The sequence below is a fragment of the Uranotaenia lowii genome, chromosome 3 (assembly GCF_029784155.1).
Source record: "Uranotaenia lowii strain MFRU-FL chromosome 3, ASM2978415v1, whole genome shotgun sequence".
In the NCBI taxonomy this organism is placed as follows: domain Eukaryota; kingdom Metazoa; phylum Arthropoda; class Insecta; order Diptera; family Culicidae; genus Uranotaenia; species Uranotaenia lowii.
Genome location: NC_073693.1, coordinates 38178679 through 38201445, shown reverse-complemented (window position 1 = coordinate 38201445; position 22767 = coordinate 38178679). Strand labels below are relative to the sequence as shown.

General features: G+C 35.3%; 1 protein-coding gene across 2 annotated transcripts in view; it reads right to left on the bottom strand.

Moving 5' to 3' along the window:
• Positions 1 to 22767, bottom strand: part of LOC129751195 (uncharacterized) — a 598057-nt gene that overhangs the window by 228276 nt on the left and 347014 nt on the right. The window contains exon 1 of one of the 2 annotated variants that reach the window (XM_055746562.1): positions 15242 to 15363. The exons of the other annotated variant lie outside the window; for it this stretch is intronic. The gene's annotated coding sequence lies outside the window, so the exon portion shown is untranslated. Of the gene's footprint in view, positions 1 to 15241; positions 15364 to 22767 lie in introns of those variants that run through there. 2 annotated transcript variants of the gene reach the window in all.

The window sequence follows — 22767 nt, the reverse complement described above, 5'->3', positions numbered from 1 at the left end:
GGAAAAAATTCGGATTTTGTCCGGATTCATTCGCCTTTTTTTTTGAAAATCAAACATAAAATTCAAATAGCATCATTATAAATTTAAAATTTTTTGCCCAGATAAGATTTTTATCAAACTAGATTAAAAAAAAACATACGATTTATTTGTGAGCCTGGAATACGATTCAAAATCTGATAATGTTTTCTGATGCATTAATAAAGATGGAAATAATTTTGTTTTCTTAATTTAACTTGAAAGGTTTCTGTTATTTCCTGATGATTTTTGTAAAATTTTTCCACAAATTTTCTGGATTTTGAATTGAAAATTTAGAAATGGAATGTCCGAATTTTGCTAGGATTTAAATAAAATAGTTCGGATTTGCCCAGTCCGGATACGTGCAGGAGAACTTTTGGCAATCTTAAGCTAAGTTCACCAGTTTATAACGCAAATTTTAGGATTTAAACCATCGATGAAAGTGAGTTTCCTATTTTGTTACTAAAGGATTATAAATCCTAATCATCATTTGAAAGATTTAGGATGTCTTTCCAAAAGTTGCTATTTGAAACGAAAAATTTCCTGCATAAAACCTTTAAAAAATGAATAATCAAATACTATCAAAAATAAAAATATTAATTTTTTTATTCATCAATTGTTTGAGCAAAAATGTCAAAAAAAAAAGGTCACAAAAATGCTTCCCCCATAAGTCAGTTTTTCCTACGGCCCTGTTCCAGAACAGTAGTCAAAGATCATGATTGTGATACCGATCCTGATCCTGATCTTGATGACTGGGTTCATCATCTGTTCTGGATAAGTAAGAAGATTCTTATATAAATCTGAATTGTCGTAAATAATGCATTGCAGCAATTGAATCTTTATTTCCCGAAAATGCTTCTATTTTTATTTTATCGCCATGAATGTTCTGTTCATATGTGTGTAGTAGCGAATCATTTTTATTTCATGTGTAATAGTTTTCAAGATGTAAAACACTGATTTTTGTGATTGTCGAAGAAAAACCTCAAAGTTATATTTTGAAAATTTCTTTATACTATAATTATTTCTTTCAATATTTTTATTACATTCATGAATCAGGATCAGGAATTTATCACAAAACCATCTGAATAAATCGGATATCGGAAGGCAAATGAGATCTCTTTAACAATGACACAAACTTTGGCTATTTTATCAGAATGATCATCTATGAAATCTTCAATCCTGATCATCTTTGATTCTATTTGTGGAACTTAATTTTTCACAAATCGCTAACCCGAGCAGACTTTAATGGCCTTTTTGTCATACAAATCTCCTCGGGTTAACGAATTGTGAAAAATATTGTTCTACAAATAGAATCAAAGCTGTTTAGAACTGAAGATTTCATAGTTGTTCATCCTGATAAAAAAAAAATCTTAACCTATCATGCTTTGAAAGTAAAATTTGGTGTCATTTGGTCTTGATTATTCATTTTCGGATTCTCCAAACATAAGATTCACTAAAAGCTCAATATTGACTTGTTTCTCAGGTGGCGAATGATCAACACTTTGGCACAAAGCTGCCACTTCAGAGCCGGTGTTGGAAAATTAAAAAAAAAGATCTTGGAAATAAATACAAACATAATTAAAAAATGGAAGAATTATTATTTTTCATTGCTCATTAGAGTGACCCAAAATTGCACTATGTCTGAGATTTTGGGGGCTCAAGCTTCAAATGATAGCTTAAAGTGTAAGAAACAATATTTTATATGGAGGCGACTCATAAAAATGATGTTCAGAGGTCGCACTGGTCCGATTTTTGGAAAAAGGCCATTTTTTCGACATTTGATCCTAATAACATTTTCGGATCTTGAAAAAGTATCAAATATGTGTTTCTAATATTTTTTTTAATTTTCTTCATATTGTAAGTTTTAAACTAAAAATTTATTGGGACTGTTATGGACTCTCAATTTGTATGTATGACTTTATAAATTACGCATTATTATTTTTTTTTTGTAAAAAAATGATTAAAATTAACAAAAAAGGTTATTTTGGATTAAGATTTTTAATCAACATTGAATTCAAAAGATGCGTGACGTTATGATGTGCAACTTTGCAGAAGAAAGTGTATAGCTACGGCTAGTCGTTTCAAAGCTATTTAAGTTTCACTGTGGAAAACAGTCACAATTTTCAAATTTTTGCTAATAATTGCTTTATATTATGATGTGGATGAGTTTCGAGTAATCTAAGAATCAAATAAACACCGGATATCAAATTTTTTCATCCTCTTATCGATCCTTAAATCACCAGAAAGAACCATTCCAAGTTTCTAGATTTTTTATTGGTTGAAGGTCGTGTTACCCATACTTGGGTAACGGTTTGGTGAATGTGTTATGGCTACAACCACTAAATAAATTTAAAATAAAAATCTAGAAACTAGTCATGGTTATTTCTGCTGATTGAAGGATCGATAAAAGAATGAAAAAGCTTGATATCAGATGTTTAGATTGTACGAAACTCATTCACATCATAATATAAAGCAATTATTAGCAAAAGTTTGAAATTTGTGACTTTTTTCTCAGAAAAACTTGAATAACTTTTTAACGACAAGTAATAGCTATACACTTTCTTCTGCAAAGTAGCACATCATAATGTTGCGCATCTTTTAAATTCAATTTTTATTGATAATCTCAATACAAAGTACACATTTTTGTGAATTGTAATTTGTTTTCATAAAAATTCACAGTATTGCGTAATTTGAAAAATATTACATACAAATTGAGAGTTCAAAACAGCCCCAAAAATTTTTTAGTTTAAAACTTACATTTTAAAGAAAATTTGACAAATATTTTTGATACTTTTTTAAGATCTGAAAATGTTTTTTGGACAAAATGTCGAAAAAATGGCCTTTTTACAAAAATAGAACCAGTGCGACCTCTAAACAACATTTTTCTTAGTCGCTGCCTTACAAAAGTTTGTTTTATATGCCCTAAGCTTATATTTGAAGCTTGAGCCCCAAAATCCCAGACATAGTACAATTTTGGGCCATCCTAATTGTTCATTATATGCACAGTCAGTATTCAATATTTTATTTAGAACTAGCTGACCCGGTGTGCTTTGCTACACCTTTCAGAATCAAATGATATTTTCAGAAGTCATTCAAATTTTTATTGTTTTTAGTATTATTTTAAATCAAATTATGAAGAAATTAATAAGCAACCACTATAAAATGAGAGCTTCAGCTGGAGTTTCAAATTGCAACACAAACCATAACTTATATTCTGAATCTTGATTTATAAATTTGTGTGAAAGATCTGATAATTTTCATCTGTTTCCTTAAGTTTCACCCTGAAAAAGAAGGGTCCCAAATTAATCGTTCGCAAATAATCTAACTTATAAAGTATGGTTGATTTTGCTTGATATGTTCTGGATTTATGCTAAAAAACTGATTAGAGAGCCCCCCCCCCTGTCCTTCCCTTCACCCCCTACTGAATGGAGATTGTAATCTTTAATAAACATTTTTTTCGTTCCCAAGAATCATCTTATATCAAATATAGTTCCATTGGTTGATAAGTATTTAAGCTTTACAACAAAAAACGTATGGAGCCCCTTTCTTTCTTTCCCTCTCTACACTGTAAAGCATAAGAGTCTATAACAATCGTAGAAACATATCTCGTAACCAAGTACCTTTCCATGCCATATTTGTTTCCATTTGTTGGCTTCGTAAGCATAAATTGAGAACATATGCTAACAAAATTGTATTGGGCTCACCTCCCTCCTCCCATGTACCTTCTCACTGAAAGGAGGATGATGTGTCAAATACTCATAGAGTCATACCAAAATGATTTTCCATGTTAAGTATTGTAAATTTCTCGGATTTTGTAAAACAAAAGTTAAATGTAAGCTTCCCGCTTCCCTTCCTATATTCCATGCCATGTAAAATTTGGTTTTATTTAAGTAGTAAATTTTTGAGTTATGTATAAACTTAAAAGGAAGTACCATCCCCCTTTCCGTTCTCTTCTTTCAATAGAGGGGTGATAACTTAATATTCATAAAAGTATTTTTCGTACTCAAATACTTTTTGATGATTATGATGAAATTTGGTTTCATTTGCTCGATTAATTCTCAAGTTATGCAAAAAAACTGGAAACCCCCCCCCCCCCCCCCTTCTTCCTTTATATCTTACCGCTTAAAAGGTACGGCTTCAATTTATAATAGAAACATTTCTCGTATCCAAATACACTCACATGTCAAATATGGTTCAATTTGCTTGATCAGCTCTCCAGTTATACTGAAAATTGTAAGGGAGACCTCGCCTCCCCCTTTTCATCCACTTCTTCGAAAGAGTGAGGGATACCAAATATTCAAAGAAGCATTTCTCGTACCCAAATATCGTTCCATGCCAAATTTGGTTCCATTTGCTGTTGTAGTTCTTGAGTTATGCAGTAAAAATTGTATGAAATTCGCCTCCCTCTTTCCTTCCTCCCCGCTGTAAGAAGGAAGGGGTCTCAAACAATCATTAGAACATGTCACGTTCCCAAATACCCGCCCATGCCAATTTTGGTTCCATTTGCTTAATTACTTTCTTAGTTATGTTGAAAACTATAAAAGAGGCCCCTCCCCCCTTTATATCTCCCTACTGGAAAGAGGGAGGGGTCTCAAATAATCATAAAAATATTTTTCGTATCCAAATACCCTCCCATGCCAAATTTGGTTCCATTTGCTTTATTAGTTTTTGAACTATATAAAAAAATATGAAAGAGGCCCCTCCCCCTTTCAACTGGAAAGAGGGAGGGGTCTTAAATAATCATTGAAATATTTTTCGTATCCAAATACCTTCCCATGCCAATTTTGGATCAGATATCTTGATTAGTTCTCGAGTTATATGAAAAATTGTAAGGTAGCCCCCCTCCCCCATTCCTATCACGCCACTGAAAGGAGGGAGGGGTGTCAAATATTCATTGAAATTTTCCTCGTTCCCAAATACCACCCCATGCCAAATATGACACCATTTGCTTGATGGGTTCTCGAGTTATGTCTGGATTGCTGATTTTCCAGTAATTTGAATTGCTAGAAACCAGCATTAAATTTTATTTGGAAAGTCAGCGAGACAAAAACCAGCAAAATTTTGCTGGTTTCCAGCCAAATAAAAATGTCTGTGTATATGAAACGTATAACAAAGTTTGTTGCGAAATATACCTACAAAAATGTTTGCTGCTCACTTTCTACTCTTCATTCATTCATCATCAACCAGAATTTCATCACTATTCTGGTCATTCTGGCGATTCCCAAAAAACATGCTTTGGATTTCACTTAGTGACCAAGAAAGTGGAAGTTTAAACTTGAAACTGTCAAGCAAAACGTTGCACATAAAGATATATCTTCTTGCAATTTTTTAAAATCATGACCATAAAAAATTTAGACAAGTGGTGTACAAACCGTACATTTTAATCAATGAACCGTCAAAATTGTTTAAGTCACAGTTGATCAATTTGGAAAAGAGAATTGAAAAGTTGACGTTATTGAGCACATTTTTGCATTTTTAGAATGTCAAAATACGAAACTCAGAATTTAATACGTATTTTCAAAGGTAGCTTTTTTTTCGAACTTTTTATCAATTTGCAATTTCTCAGATTTTCTTAGACTTCAATTCAATTTGTACTTGATTTTTAATATCTCAATGCAAGATTTCCGCAATAAATTACATTCATCAGAAAACCAATTTCATAACAATTCTAATGGTGTAATACCATAAGCGCTGCGACACTTTATAAAAATATGTGAAATAAAATTAATCATATAATTCTTTTGAAAATTGGTTGAGAACAAGAGAGATTATGCGGTTTTGAGCGAGGAGTGTTTAGTTGAAACTCAAGGTCCTATTAGTAGGTTATATTTCAAGAATTCAGTAAGGGTCCCCGAAATTTTTATTATTTTTTCAATGCATATAATAAAGTCACAAGCAAGGTTGCCGAAATTACAGAAAAATCTATAATTTTACAGAATTTTGAGCCAAATTTCATCACAGAATCTGTGTCACAGAACACATAATTTCAGAAATATTCACAGATTTCACAGAATTTTTAAATTTGGACGTTTTTTCAAAATTTATTTTTTAATGTCAAAAAGAAATTTAGGATAGTTATCTTTGAATTGGAAAATTATGATAAAATTGGTAATGTTGGTTGATTTGACTTAAGTAAAATGTAGAAAATACGCTATTTGACATGACTTGTCAATGAAATTAATGGAGAAAGCATCACAGAAAACCATCACAGAATTTTTGGGTAAAATCAAAGAATGTCAGAATTTTTTTTCGTCAAAACACAGAATTTTTTTTCGGCAACCTTGGTCACAAGCCGCCAAGCTTCCAAAAGTGTCATATTGAAACTCAAGAGCGTTTAGGGCTAAATGAACCCATCGGGAATTTGCGATACTAAACAATGCTGCAATATTTGCATTGATAGCTGATTTTTGTAACTGTTTGCTATCGATTCGAAATCTAAGTATGCTCGGAAAGAACTTGAACATCTCTGAGATATTCTTGAAATTCGAAAATCAGGCAGACATAAAAGGGTTGAATCTCTAGTAAGCTGAACTGTTAGTGTTTCAAAAAATGTCTTCTCATAGACCGTTCCCAAAAACTGAATTTCCAAAATTTTCAGGAATTAAGTGTTGAATAATTTTTGAAAAAAATTGTTTGAGCACCTTTCCTTATAAAAAATAGTGCTTCTATTTATAGACTCGAGCTGCTCACCTCCGAACCTTAAAAGCGAACCACGTCATTGCTTGCCAATTCCAATAAAGTTCGGTACAAAAATTGACTCATAAAGCTGATTTATGGAGCAGGCACAGGGAAGGAACAACTCCTACTGACTGGCGCTATTCTACAGCTTCTATCGCCATTTTTGCTGTCAATGGGCAGCAGCAGCGTGAATTGCATGAGATGTGATTATTACCTACTATTCCTTCTACATCGTAGAGCACGGAGATTTTGCAGCCAAACAAAAGCACTTGGTTCACCGAAGCCGGACACAAGGAAGAGCATTGGGCGCAAGGTATCTCTACTTCACTTTTAGTAGGTAACTACAAGGTGAAATCGATGTGCCACAGCAAGAGCGCACATTCGATGATTTCGGATATGTACGGACCTACATGTAGGTATGGTCATTTTTGCTGTTCTCTATGAAACCGCCCATTTGACTTTGTCTAGGCGATAGAGCGAAAAAAAAAACTGATGCAAGTGCTCTGCTTGCTTCGTGCTTCCACCGTTTGTTCGGGGTCTCTATTAGAAACTATGAATTATGATCTCCGGTGTGCCCATGAACTAGCAAAAGCCGCACGAGTCCGACCGAAAAACCGGGCGAAATAAAAATTACCCGCCAAGCAAGATAATTAAAATTAATAGTCTAGATCGGTACCAATACTAAAGGAAGGTATTCGAAGCATTCGAGAGTGCACTTGGCCATCATCTAAGCCCTCAAACTCGTACACATTTACTCATACTTTTAGAAGAAAAAAGCTTCTTGGATGGACATGTTTTTTTTTTGCTCGAGAAGCGCTAACCTCTATGTACCTATGTGAATATGAGTTAGTAATATCTTTCTCGAACAACGGTTCCCGTGCATGAGTTATGTCTTTCTTCTTCAGTGCACGTGTGGTGGCCAAATCGTATTCAGTACCTCTAAAGATTTCTCGGTCTACCAGTTTTCCACGACGCAGTAATTAATCATCAGCCTAGCTAAAGAGTCTGGTTCTCTAAACAAAATGACTCTACTGTTGCTGAGCTGATAAGCTTAGTAACAAACCGGCACGAAATAATTTGCACACGCTGTTCAAGTTTAGAATGTTGGTACTGCCTATCATGTAATTTGACGCCTATCAGTCAAAGAGGCCACCAGCAGCTTTTAGCTTAGTTAAGTCAGCTCAAGTAGGAGTTTTAGCAACCTTAACGTGTCAATCAGCTCTCTCCCCCATCTCTTGAAAACTTATTTAGCGAGACTCAGTGGAATAAAACTGTCCCTAACATTACTGCGGTTGGTTGGCTGTTTGTTCCGATGATGGTGAACGTTCCAGTAAAACGTGAAGATCTGTGGCTGTCAAGTAACCAAATGAAAGGAACCTTGGAGAATTAGATATATAAACCTGAGTTTCGAATGTATTCGTTAGAATTTTTTATTGGCTTGACGAGCACTGCTCCGGGGGCTATGGAATTTGTTTAAACGATCCAAACGGATTCGTAGATTGCAAACTTAAACTTTTGACTGATTGTGCTCGTTAATGACAAAAATCATATTTAAAAAACGTTTTGGAGAAATTTGAACGAACTGGTAGGACGAAATGTGCCACAGAATGAAAACATCAAAATAAAATTGAATGGAACATTCACAGAAAAAGGCAAATATGTTGCAAACGCACTAAACCAGGGATGACGGCTCTCGAGACATGTTTGTGCGGCCCACGAAGCTTTTCTAAAATTGAATTTATACTTATTTTTTTACAATTGATTGTAAATAATCACAAAATACTCGTCTATACTAATTTAAAAAAGAATGATGTGTCAGTCACTTCATTGAATATGTACTTCACTAGTTTACAGTTGAGTTTGCCCAAAAACCAATCAGATTGTTAACTTTCTCTTGAATTTTAAGCTTTGATTATGTAATGGCATACATGTATTGCTGCCTAAAGGCATAGATGCAATCTTATCTATTGGAAAAACGTTATATTGGCATTTTTTGTCCAGATTACATTTTCCCATCCGGACATAATTCCCATCCGGACCTGCATCGAAGGCTGCACCCGAGATGGGAGACCAAGTCCGCGCTTAAGCGCTCATCGGCTTACTTAATTTCAAGTAAAAACTCCAGCTTATATACCCTGTCTCTTGTTACGATTCAAGTCTAAGGACCTCTCCTCTGACGACTCGAGGTCCGGCCTTCACTCGCAACTCGAGGCTCGCTTGGTTTCCACTACTATCGTGCGCTCCGTCTCTGTTCAAGACTACTGCAAGAGAGACCAATGACCTCTCCTCTAACGACTCGAGATCTTGGTTCCGCTTGGTTTCGCTCGAGGCCCTCTCTTCTTTGCCGAATCGAGAGCAGCTTATCCTGGACATGCGCCTGGCACAGCACACGTCCGGGACTTTACGAAACTACTCGGATGATTTCTGGCGAAGACGTCATCCTATACCGACTCGAGTGACTCACCCGCCGACGACGTGATGTCACCCTACCCAAGAGTATATCGTAAATACTCTTCCCCCTACGAGTTCGACTGCGAAGAAGATCAAGACATATCCCCGCAGCTTCCCTCGTAGGGAGCGTGTTTTACTCAGATACTCCGCAGCGGTGGAGGTATCCTACACAACGTTCACGATGTACCTAACAGCTCGGCATACGCAGAAGGTAGTCTGCTTTGCGACGTAGTTCTACCTCCTCGTGGTGCAGAGTGGAAACGTGTCTACAGACTTGTGACCTGTAGATGTACGGCCAAGAGAACTACACGTCACACTTGGTACAGTCAGCTACCGACGGGCTACGTGACGAGTGTGGCAAAAACGTGGTGCGACTGGGCACCCTGGTACCAGTGCTCAGTTGCAAGAGGGAGGGGTCGTAACGTGTATCGGGTAGTCGCGACCCCGATATGCGGGACGACCAAATGTTTGGCGAGTTTCGATCGATCTGCCTTTTGGGGAGGTTCCAGGCCCCGATTCGCGGATACGATTGACTCACGACAGACAGAGGGGCCTTGTGCCGTAACATGTGGCGCCCAGTGGATGGGCCTTAGGTTGAGCCTCGAAGAGTCGAGACGGAGAAATAGTAGGAGGTGTGGTTATCTCCAGACCCGAGGAGAGGCGAGTTGTTCTCGTCTCGAATTGGGTCAAGAGACGTTTTGAACGAGGGTCCTCTAGACACGAGGAGAGGTGGCTATAGACGCCTCAATCCGTGTCAAAAGGGAGGAATGTGAGGGGGTCTCGAGTCACGAGGAGTGACGGGTTTAGACGGCCCAAATTGTGACAAGAGACCGAATGTGTGGGACTCGAGTCACGAGTAGCGGCGAACGGACTGCCAACCCGTAAGTCGTGAATCGTGACAAAGAGTGGATGATGATTGCTGGTGTAGTACGAATAAAACGAGAATTTGCCGTGGAGTGCGTTGCGCGAGTATGGTCTCCCATCCCGGGTGTAGCCTTCGTTGCAGGTCCAGATGGGAATTATGGCCAGAGGCCCCAGGTGGATTTTATGGCGTAGGGGTACATAGTATCATGAGTCGTCTAATTGCACCATGGACCCAGAGTAGCAAACTGGGGGGACGCGGTGGCTCGCCGTGCCTTGGAATGCAATCCGTAAAAAGGATTTACCACCAGGGTTATCAACTAATAAAAAGAAGGTAGAGTCTTATCGTTGTATGATTTACTGCTAGGATCAGACGCAAACTTCTCGAATGCCCCCCGCCGAAGGGGCATTCTAATCAGACCGTGGTACGGTCTTCCTCCCCCCTTTTGACTGGCAACCCTAGGGTTTTTGCCCGCCGTGTGCCGAATCGAGAGCAGCTTATCCTAGACTCGCGCCTGTCACAGCACACGTACGGGTCTTTAACGCTTGCGACTCAGATGAATCCCAACGGTGATGTCATCCTACCCGACTTGAGTGGCTCATCCGACGGCGACATGAGACCACTCTACCCGAGAGTAATCCACGACGTGTATACTCTTCCCACTACAAGTTCGATTGCGGAGAAAGTCATGTCTTATCCCCACAGCCTCCGTCGCAGAGGGCGCGTTTGACAACGAATATTTCTGCAACATTGGAACACTACTGGCTTCTAGAACTCCAAGAAGTGCTCAAAGAAATGACACCTTATAGTTCGGTTACCGAAACAGTATCTCAGCATAATTAGTCAAAACACATCACTACGTTTTAGCCTCGTTGATCAAAGACCTTTTAAACGACTGTATCCGGACAGGCGAATTTCCGGTGTTCCTCAAAATAGCACGCGCCATTTCTATTCACAAAGAAGGAAAAAAAGACGAATTGTAGCAACTTTCGCACAATATCGATTATATCAGTGTTTAGTTAATTACTGCCCGTGTTCTGCAATTTCTAAAGCAGAACAACCTAGTGTACAGCTATCATTATGGGTTCCAGGAAGGCTTAAGTACATTAACACTAGCGACTGAGCTAGTTGATCAGATCCACAACGCTCTGGATAATCGGAAGTTCTTGGGAGTACTGTGCATGGATTGGAAAAGGCCTTCGATTCTATCGATCATTCCAGACAGGACAAAAATGGAGGCGTATGGAATCAGGGATGTCTTCCTGCTAACCACTTTACGAATAGAAAGCAGTTTGTTCAAATCAATCGGTCGTCAAGTGACATTTGTAACCTTCCCGTTGGAGTTCCTCAAGGCAACAGTTTGGGACTTCTACTGTTTATCCTATATGTCAATGATTTGCATAAACTACACCTGTTTGGCTATTTAAGACTTTTTGCTGACGACACTTCATTGTCCTACGACCACTCCGATATCAGGATCGTTACATCTCAGATCTCGAAAGATTAAGATACTCTCGAAATTACTTCGATACAAATCTCCTCTTGCTCAACTTTGAAAAAACTAAATATGTTATCTTCCGGCAGCCTGAAACTCACAATCAGCTACATGTTGGCCAAACAGTCATTGAACAAGTCAAAACATACAAGTACCTTGGACTTGTTATTGGCGTATTGATCAAATGGAACAAGCACATCGAGCGTATACGAAAGATTCTTAGCGCTATACACAGCATGACAACCCAAGCAACCAAAAGTCTCATATCTACTTAAACTCGTGCCTCCAAAGTTCGAATTTCGCCGAACAAAGGTTCCAAAGGGATTTGGTGCCGAATTTTCTCGAATGAGGGCATGAAAGTTACAAGAAGTTCCAAACAGTTCCTCAAATAGCTTTTTTGTGACATGACAATCGTATCCACACAGCATAAAAGTTACAAATTAGGTCTTAAATAGCCTTCTGTGGACTTCGAGTTCCAAGAAGTTCCTCAAATATCTTTTTTGTGACATGTCAATCGCACCAACACAGTATAAAAGTTACAAATTAGGTCTCAAATAGCCTTCTGTAAACTTCAAGTTCCAAGAAGTTCCTCAAATAGCCTTTTTTGTGAAATATCAATCGCATTATTCAGAATAAAAGTTACAAATTGGGTCTCTATTATCCTTCTATGGACTCGAAGTTCCGAAAAGTTCCTCAAATAGCCTTTTCTGAGACATGTTCGCCATTTCATGAATATGAAATGTGAACGAACATCACAAAAGGGCATATACTAAATAAATCATTTTTTGGAGCTTGGAAATTGTTGAAATGTATAATTTATATTGAAACTTCAACTCAGAACAACTTAAAGCTAACTCGCAAATGATTGTTTTCGAGAAGAATAAATATTTTGGCTTTATAAAATTTCGTACAACTGTATTTACTTACCACGAACTTATCACACAATGAAAGTCTGTTGAAGCAATTCATTAATTAAATATCAAGATAAACTCAAGACTTTGTATAATTTTTAGCTATAAACATGGAATTCAATTTTTTTTCTAACCGATATTATTTTAACGGATGATTGTTTTATACGCCGTTTCGTAATGTTTCTTAGTCATTATCAATATGCGTCTTTGCTGCTGGCCGCTGGCTGCCCTTGCGGGTATTCTAGGAAGCTTATAACCACTTCGAATTTTAGCTGCCGGTAAGGCAACATCAAGGCGTGGCGTCGTGGCAGCGTGTTTGGCCATCATCTCGGAGTATCGGGTTCAAATCTGGTAACAGGACTAATTTTTTCCATTAGGTTGTTTGATTGCTTGAGTAAGCGTATCAAATAATTGTGTAGCAGAACTGGCGTGCATGCTGGCATGTATCGAACAAAGTTAAAAAAAAAGCAATTGAGTAAGATGAATTGAGAGAGGTGATGGGAGGAATAAAGATGGATGCTGAGAAATCGGCAACACCACATGGGCTGGTGGTGACCAAAGTAAGAGAGGAGAGGAGAATTAATTTTTTTTTGTTTTCGTTGATTAAACGTTCACTTGTGGGCTGAATAGAAGGCCGCAAGGATTGAAAAACTCATTCATACGAGCGACGGAACCTGTATCGCTCCGATTTTTGCTCATAAGAATGTCGTGGAACGCGAATGAGGTGTGAGCGAGAATCTCCTGCTCTCACGAAACAATCCCGACCAAAACGAAAACACGAACAAGGTTTTATTTTGCTTCTCTCTTGGCACACAAAGTTGAGCATCAACCCGACGATTGCGTAGCAGCGAGCTGGTTCGTGAAAATTTTTATCAACCCGCTCATGAGCCGTGTTAGTAATGATATTATTTCTTCCCGTGGAAAAATCTTCGTCCCTTTGCGAAGCTTGAGCTTAAAAAACACTAACAGCAACAATACTGACGAGAAGCCGTGTTGGCTTTCAACAGCGTTGGCCAACAGGAATTGAAAAAAAAAGAAGAACAGTGTGCATACGGTCGGTAGAGTCAATCCATGTTAGTAATGTTATTATTCTTTTCAGGCAAATACGCCGAGCCAAAAGAATGCATTTCCTTCGTGCTAGTGGTGTTATTTTTGCTTCCTACGGAAGAATGAGCGTCACTTTTTGAAGCTACAAGCTTGAGGGAACATCAATAACATCAACAGCAACAGTGTACACTTATGTAGGGCAAGCCAATCTTCAAACGATCGGTGCCCGGATGGTACGGTAAGGAGCTGAAAGATTCCTTTTTCTTTTTCTTTTGAACTGACGTACTTACTCCTCTAAACAAACAGCAAGCTTGGTATCTAAATTTTCACGAAGCAAATACGAGTCTCTCGTGATCCCGTTGCTCAGACTCATGAATATTTTGTAAAATGAGCAACAAAGAAACTGCCATCGTAGAATCGTTTGTGTTGCTATTCGTGATTGTATTGAGCACAAACGAATAGCGAGCCGGCGGCGAAGCATTCTCATGTGCGTTTCGATGAGTGAGCGATTTTTATAGTCCTTGGAAGACCGTTCAAATCTGTAATGGTACTTCAAAGTTTCAATAAGAACTTAAATTTTGGGCTGAATAAAAGGAACTTCAGAAGATTGATTATACTGATTAAGTGACCTATTTCGCGAGACTTTTGGTTGCTTGGGATTAATCTTCATAAAAAGCTGAAGCGCATTCTAGGCATCGCCAGAACTCTAATAAAGCTATAGTTTTGCTATTAGGCCTAGATGCTATCTTAGAAACGTCATTATGGTCAATTTTTTAAACTTGGTAAATCATAATGCTGTAAAATTTTGGTTACCAAAGCTTTCATCAAGCTTTTTTAAAACATGTGAGCAATATTTTGATTTTCGATTCCGTGAGTTCTCCGAGTTTTTTTCAGCAACCATGATGAATGGTGATTGCATAATTGAGATATGATCAAGGTTTTCGAAAAAAAAATCTGTGTATATAAGAAAAAAATTCCCAATTTCTGTGATTTATCTAACCTGGAAATATGGTTATTTTTTACAATTTTTGGTGGGAAAAATCAATCAACATTACCAGTCTTTACAGTGCATTTCAGGTTCAAAATGCACGCACGTTTTTGTTCTGACTTGCAAACAACTTGTCAGGCGCAAGTTCAATACGCACCCGTTTAAACTCACAATACTCAAGCGTTCTGTAGTGTAGTAGTGTAGTTCTCAAGTGTAGTTGCACCATACACTTGAGTATTGTGAGTTTAAACGCACTGTGAAGACTGATAATGTTAATTGATTTTCCCACCAAAAAATGTAAAAAATACCCATATTTTCAGGTTAAATCACAGAAATTGGGAATTTTTTTCTTAAATACACAATTTTTTTTTCGAAAACCTTGATCATATCTCAATTATGCAATCACCATGCAAAAGTTGTATGGTGCGCAAGAGTTCAGACTCCAGATAGAGGAATCAAATGCAGAAAGTGTACGCGCTTGAGCTACTTAGGTTACTTTTTGTTTCAATTCCAATCGTCATTCGGTCTTCTGGTGAATTAACTGACGGTTCGATCTCTGCTAGATCGATCTTTTTGATTTTGTTAAAAAAAGAGTGCTGGCTGGAGACTACTATACGCTGAAGTAAAAAGCAAAAATCGCGAAAAAGTTTATTAATTGAATGTTTTCAAAATATTTACATTAGTCCAATTTTGGCATGCTGGGGAAAACCGATCGTTCGCCGTGCCGTAGAATAAAATTTACAAGATGAATCAATAAAATTTTGGAAAAATTATGAATATTTGTGTTCACGCACCTGTGAACGTCCGGGGTGCCGTGGTCCAGCCGAGCTAAAACTTCACAAATTCGCGCGTGATATCCTCACTATTAAAAGGTCATCGACCTAAGAAGAACTTGATCACTTGCAATAAGTACAACTTTATTTGTCGGAATCACAACGCGGGTTCTTTATTTTAGAGAGTACTACACTCGACTGCGGTTTATTGGACACTATCTTTATTCTGCTGCTTCTAGTACAATAGAACCTAGCTTGAGTAGAGGTAGTGTTCGGAAAGGCCTTTTTCACTCTAGGTACTCTCTGATAAGAGATGTACATACTAAATCTCCTAGTATGCAATTGAGATGGGTGGAATTGGTGACTATTAAGGTGGTTCTAGAAATTGTGCATTAACAATTTGTATTAGTGAAATAGATCAACATCCCAATATTGAGATTCAGCACGACGAACTCGTTTCGAGAAAAATTGTTTTCCACGGAAGAAAAATCTCCCGGCGAGACAGTATGAAAATATTTAAATTAAAGCGAATCCATTTACTTACTTACTTAATGATCCCGCGCCGATCCTCCGGTGCATAGGGCCGTGGTAAAAGACCTCCACTGTTGACGATCCGGAGCCAGCGTCTTCACCTGGTCCCAGTCAAGATTCTCGTCGACAGTTCGGATTTCAGCGGCTAGGCTTCGCCGCCACGAATTTCTGGGTCTGCCTCTTCTTCGATGACCTTCTGGATTCCAATCTAGCGCCTCTCTGCAAATCTCGTTTTCATCTCTTCGCAGCGTGTGCCCAATCCATCTCCACTTACGTTCCCGAATCTCGATTTCTAGCGCCCTTTGATGACACCGGCGATGTAGTTCCTCATTCGAGATCCAATTGCCAGGCCACCAAGCGCGGATGATATTCCGCAGGCAGCGGTTTACAAATACTTGCAGTTTTCGCGTCGTTACCGCATATGTGCACCAAGTTTCGCACCCGTACAGCAATACGGATTTGACGTTTGAGTTGAAGATTCGGATTTTCGTTCGTAGAGAGATCTGGCGTGACCGCCAGATGTTTCGGAGACTCGCAAACGCAAATCGGGCCTTTCTTATCCGGGTTTCGATGTCTTTTCTGGTACCACCATCAGGCGTTATCTGGCTACCAAGATACTGGAAGCACTCCACTTTCTCAACTTGTTGCCCAGCTACCATGAAACTGGAGGGATTTCCTGTGTTGATCTCCATCGACTTGGTCTTTCCGACATTGACTTTGAGACCTGCTGCCTTGGAACTTTCGGTGAGATCGTCGAGTTTGCTCTGCATATCTGGTTGTGTTTGGGCGAGCAAAACAATATCGTCAGCCAGGTCAAGGTCGTTCAGTTGCTCCATTGTTGAAGGATTCCACGGCAATCCTCGGTTCGGTGCACAGTCAATCGATCCAATCAGAATCTCATCCATTACGATGAGAAAAAGTAGCGGTGATAGAATACATCCTTGTCTCACTCCAGCAGTTACCGGGATTGGTTCGGACAAGACACCGTCGTGCAAGACCTTGCACGAAAATGCCTCGTACTGTGCTTCGATGAGATGGACTAGTTTCTCTGGGACCCCTCGTCGCCTTAGAGCCGCCCAGATGTTTTCATGGTTAAGTCGGTCGAATGCTTTTTCGAAATCAACGAACACCAGCAGAAGAGAGTCCTGGAATTCGTTGATTTGTTCCAGTATGATTCGTAGCGTTGTGATGTGGTCCACACATGATCGTCCGGATCGGAATCCAGCTTGTTGCCGTCGGAGTGTAGCGTCTATTTTCTCCTGGATCCTGTTCAGGATCACTTTGCAGAAAATCCATTTCCGAGGACATAAATTGACTTAACCTTTCTCAAAACTGTTTAGCCATTCAACCCACGTTTCGTCTGTCCGTCCATCAGCCAAATGAAAAAATCCTGGTCCTGGAAAATTAATTTTAAATCTCGTTCACCCTTTTCCAGCGCTTCGGCATCTGCCGGACATTTTTCCCGAAAGCGACTTTCCGATGGATGATTTCGTAGCAAAATGTGACAAAAACGGCCAGTTTGATTGAATCCTTCTGGTATCAAATATGGAAGGGTCACTGGCTTAAAAAACCAGCAACAACAACCGGTTTGGACAAATGGCTTCGAACGAAATTCATCAATGTTTAAGACCAAATTTGGTGATTTACCATCCGTCCATCGTTTCGTTTTGTACGGTCTGAGGAAGAATGATGGAGCTAAAGCGGTGTCACCACTTCTGAATGAAAAGTTCATTAGTCGAGGAGCTAGCGAGGAAGATTTAGCTGACGAAATGTTGCCATAGAACGGATGACATTTAGCAGAAGCTGACTGCAACAATGTGTGCAACGACTCTGTCTGTCTGGGACAAGTTGTTTTAGATTCACTGCTTGACATTTACCGAGAATTGCGTGTGTTGTTGGAATTTTATTTCGTTAGAAGTTCAGAAGTGTTCTGAACAGAAACATTGAGAGATGTATGAAAGGCGTAATGATTATTCTGAAGAAAGGTCATTTCTAAGGATCGATGAACTCATTTATGGTTCTATAAGTCCCAAATTCAACTATTTATATCAAGTATTTAATGTTTTGTTTTAGTCATTTTTGTCATTTCCATAATTTTGTTATAATTATAAATCATTTGTCTAAAATTTTGTCATTTTAGTCATTTTTGCCTTTTGTGTCGGTTTTGTCGTTTTTGTCATTTTTGTCATTTTCGTCATTTTTGTCATTTTTGTCATTTTTGTCATTTTTGTCATTTTTGTCATTTTTGTCATTTTTGTCATTTTTGTCATTTTTGTCATTTTTGTCCTTTTTGTCATTTTTGTCATTTTTGTCATTTTTGTCATTTTTGTCATTTTTGTCATTTTGTCATTTTTGTCATTTTTGTCATTTTTGTCATTTTTGTCATTTTTGTCATTTTTGTCATTTTTGTCATTTTTGTCATTTTTGTCATTTTTGTCATTTTTGTCATTTTTGTCATTTTTGTCATTTTTGTCATTTTTGTCATTTTTGTCATTTTTGTCATTTTTGTCATTTTTGTCATTTTTGTCATTTTTGTCATTTTTGTCATTTTTGTCATTTTTGTCATTTTTGTCATTTTTGTCATTTTTGTCATTTTTGTCATTTTTGTCATTTTTGTCATTTTTGTCATTTTTGTCATTTTTGTCATTTTTGTCATTTTTGTCATTTTTGTCATTTTTGTCATTTTTGTCATTTTTGTCATTTTTGTCATTTTTGTCATTTTTGTCATTTTTGTCATTTTTGTCATTTTTGTCATTTTTGTCATTTTTGTCATTTTTGTCATTTTTGTCATTTTTGTCATTTTTGTCATTTTTGTCATTTTTGTCATTTTTGTCATTTTTGTCATTTTTGTCATTTTTGTCATTTTTGTCATTTTTGTCATTTTTGTCATTTGTGTCATTTTTGTCATTTTGATCATTTTTGTCATTTTTGTCATTTTTGTCATTTTTGTCATTTTTGTCATTTTTGTAATTTTTGTCATTTTTGTCATTTTTGTCATTTTTGTCTTTTTTGTCATTTTTGTCATTTTTGTCATTTTTGTCATTTTTGTCATTTTTGTCATTTTTGTCATTTTTGTCATTTTTGTCATTTTTGTCATTTTTGTCATTTTTGTCATTTTTGTCATTTTTGTCATTTTTGTCATTTTTGTCATTTTTGTCATTTTTGTCATTTTTGTCATTTTTGTCATTTTTGTCATTTTTGTCATTTTTGTCATTTTTGTCATTTTTGTCCTTTTTAGTCAATTTTGTCATTTTTGTCATTTTTGTCATTTTTGTCATTTTTGTCATTTTTGTCATTTTTGTCATTTTTGTCATTTTTGTCATTTTTGTCATTTTTGTCATTTTTGTCATTTTTGTCATTTTTGTCATTTTTGTCATTTTTGTCATTTTTGTCATTTTTGTCATTTTTGTCATTTTTGTCATTTTTGTCATTTTTGCGATTTTTGTCATTTTTGTCATTTTTGTCATTTTTGTCATTTTTTTTCCTTTTTAGTCAATTTTGTCATTTTTGTCATTTTTGTCATTTTTGTCATTTTTGTCATTTTTGTCAATTTTGTCATTTTTGTCATTTTTGTCATTTTTGTCATTTTTGTCATTTTTGTCATTTTTGTCATTTTTGTCATTTTTGTCATTTTTGTCATTTTTGTCATTTTTGTCATTTTTGTCATTTTTGTCATTTTTGTCATTTTTGTCATTTTTGTCATTTTTGTCATTTTTGTCATTTTTGTCATTTTTGTCATTTTTGTCATTTTTGTCATTTTTGTCATTTTTGTCATTTTTGTCATTTTTGTCATTTTTGTCATTTTTGTCATTTTTGTCATTTTTGTCATTTTTGTCATTTTTGTCATTTTTGTCATTTTTGTCATTTTTGTCATTTTTGTCATTTTTGTCATTTTTGTCATTTTTGTCATTTTTGTCATTTTTGTCATTTTTGTCATTTTTGTCATTTTTGTCATTTTTGTCATTTTTGTCATTTTTGTCATTTTTGTCATTTTTGTCATTTTTGTCATTTTTGTCATTTTTGTCATTTTTGTCATTTTTGTCATTTTTGTCATTTTTGTCATTTTTGTCATTTTTGTCATTTTTGTCATTTTTGTCATTTTTGTCATTTTTGTCATTTTTGTCATTTTTGTCATTTTTGTCATTTTTGTCATTTTTGTCATTTTTGTCATTTTTGTCATTTTTGTCATTTTTGTCATTTTTGTCATTTTTGTCATTTTTGTCATTTTTGTCATTTTTGTCATTTTCGTCATTTTTGTCATTTTTGTCATTTTTGTCATTTTTGTCATTTTTGTCATTTTTGTCATTTTTGTCATTTTTGTCATTTTTGTCATTTTTGTCATTTTTGTCATTTTTGTCATTTTTGTCATTTTTGTCATTTTTGTCATTTTTGTCATTTTTGTCATTTTTGTCATTTTTGTCATTTTTGTCATTTTTGTCATTTTTGTCATTTTTGTCATTTTTGTCATTTTTGTCATTTTTGTCATTTTTGTCATTTTTGTCATTTTTGTCATTTTTTTCATTTTTGTCATTTTTGTCATTTTTGTCATTTTTGTCATTTTTGTCATTTTTGTCATTTTTGTCATTTTTGTCATTTTTGTCATTTTTGTCATTTTTGTCATTTTTGTCATTTTTGTCATTTTTGTCATTTTTGTCATTTTTGTCATTTTTGTCATTTTTGTCATTTTTGTCATTTTTGTCATTTTTGTCATTTTTGTCATTTTTGTCATTTTTGTCATTTTTGTCATTTTTGTCATTTTTGTCATTTTTGTCATTTTTGTCATTTTTGTCATTTTTGTCACTTTTGTCACTTTTGTCATTTTTGTCTTTTTTGTCATTTTTGTCATTTTTGTCATTTTTGTCATTTTTGTCATTTTTGTCATTTTTGTCATTTTTGTCATTTTTGTCATTTTTGTCATTTTTGTCATTTTTGTCATTTTTGTCATTTTTGTCATTTTTGTCATTTTTGTCATTTTTGTCATTTTTGTCATTTTTGTCATTTTTGTCATTTTTGTCATTTTTGTCATTTTTGTCATTTTTGTCATTTTTGTCATTTTTGTCATTTTTGTCATTTTTGTCATTTTTGTCATTTTTGTCATTTTTGTCATTTTTGTCATTTTTGTCATTTTTGTCATTTTTGTCATTTTTGTCATTTTTGTCATTTTTGCCTTTTGTGTCGTTTTTGTCATTTGTGTCATTTTCGTCATTTTTGTCATTTTTGTCATTTTTGTCATTTTTGTCATTTTTGTCAATTTTGACATTTTTGTCATTTTTGTCATTTTTGTCATTTTTGTCATTTTTGTCATTTTTGTCATTTTTGTCATTTTTGTCATTTTTGTCATTTTTGTCATTTTTGTCATTTTTGTCATTTTTGTCATTTTTGTCATTTTTGTCATTTTTGTCATTTTTGTCATTTTTGTCATTTTTGTCATTTTTGTCATTTTTGTCATTTTTGTCATTTTTGTCATTTTTGTCATTTTTGTCATTTTTGTCATTTTTGTCATTTTTGTCATTTTTGTCATTTTTGTCATTTTTGTCATTTTTGTCATTTTTGTCATTTTTGTCATTTTTGTCATTTTTGTCATTTTTGTCATTTTTGTCATTTTTGTCATTTTTGTCATTTTTGTCATTTTTGTCATTTTTGTCATTTTTGTCATTTTTGTCATTTTTGTCATTTTTGTCATTTTTGTCATTTTTGTCATTTTTGTCATTTTTGTCACTTTTGTCATTTTTGTCTTTTTTGTCATTTTTGTCATTTTTGTCATTTTTGTCATTTTTTTCATTTTTGTCATTTTTGTCATTTTTGTCATTTTTGTCATTTTTGTCATTTTTGTCATTTTTGTCATTTTTGTCATTTTTGTCATTTTTGTCATTTTTGTCATTTTTGTCATTTTTGTCATTTTTGTCATTTTTGTCATTTTTGTCATTTTTGTCATTTTTGTCATTTTTGTCATTTTTGTCATTTTTGTCATTTTTGTCATTTTTGTCATTTTTGTCATTTTTGTCATTTTTGTCATTTTTGTCATTGTTGGTAATTTTTTTTAAATGTCTTCACCATTTTGAAAACATTAATCATTTTGAAAAATTTATGCATGTTCCTATTTTGATTTTACTTTTTTTCACATTCATTATTTTGTTCTCAAATTGTTTATTTTGATGCCATTTTAAAGTTACTGTTTTTGAGGTTAATTTTTTGTTTGCATTTTGGTTCCATTTCTGTGGATATTTTCAATTTTTATTTGCTTATTTCTTTTTTTTGCAATGTTATGTCATCTTTGTATGAATTAGGTACCAATTTTGTGACTTTGCGTTTCAATTTTAAGCACTATGTGTAATTTTTTAGTTATTTATATTTTTGATCAGTGTATTTTTATAGACATTTATATTTTTGATCATTCATTGCTATTGGCCTATAATGTTTTTTGTTATAGGTTTGGAATAAAAAAAATTGAAATGTAAGGCATATGATGGACATTTGTTTTTTCATTGAACTCATAAATATCTGTTTTTTTTTTTTTGCAAAGAAATTGGATAACTCCACATCGCTTTATTATTAAAGTTTATTTTTCGAAAATATGAAATTAATGTTGGTATACCAATAGTGTTTTAACATTTATCAAATTATTTCTCAGGTTGCTCAGTTTTTGTGTGCTTGAAAATGTGATAGCTTTTTTATATCTCAAAAGCATGTTCAATTGTTTGTTGTTGTTTTTTTTGAGAAGCTGCTTCATTTTTCTGTCGAAATTTGATTACAAACCAACTAATACAAGGTCTTGTTCCATTTCCTCAAACAACCCAAGAAAAAAACAACAAATGACGCTTAACATAGCCACCATAACAGCTTTCGGAAAACGATCGAAAGAATTAGCAACGAACATTAAACCGGAAATGGTTCCCATAACCGTTATCTCTATATTTGCTTCCGCTCGATTTTGCTAGTAGTGGCAAATGCTATAAGCTTCCGATATCATTCTAAAATAAACAAATTTCCTCAAGTACAAGAAGAAATGGAAATTC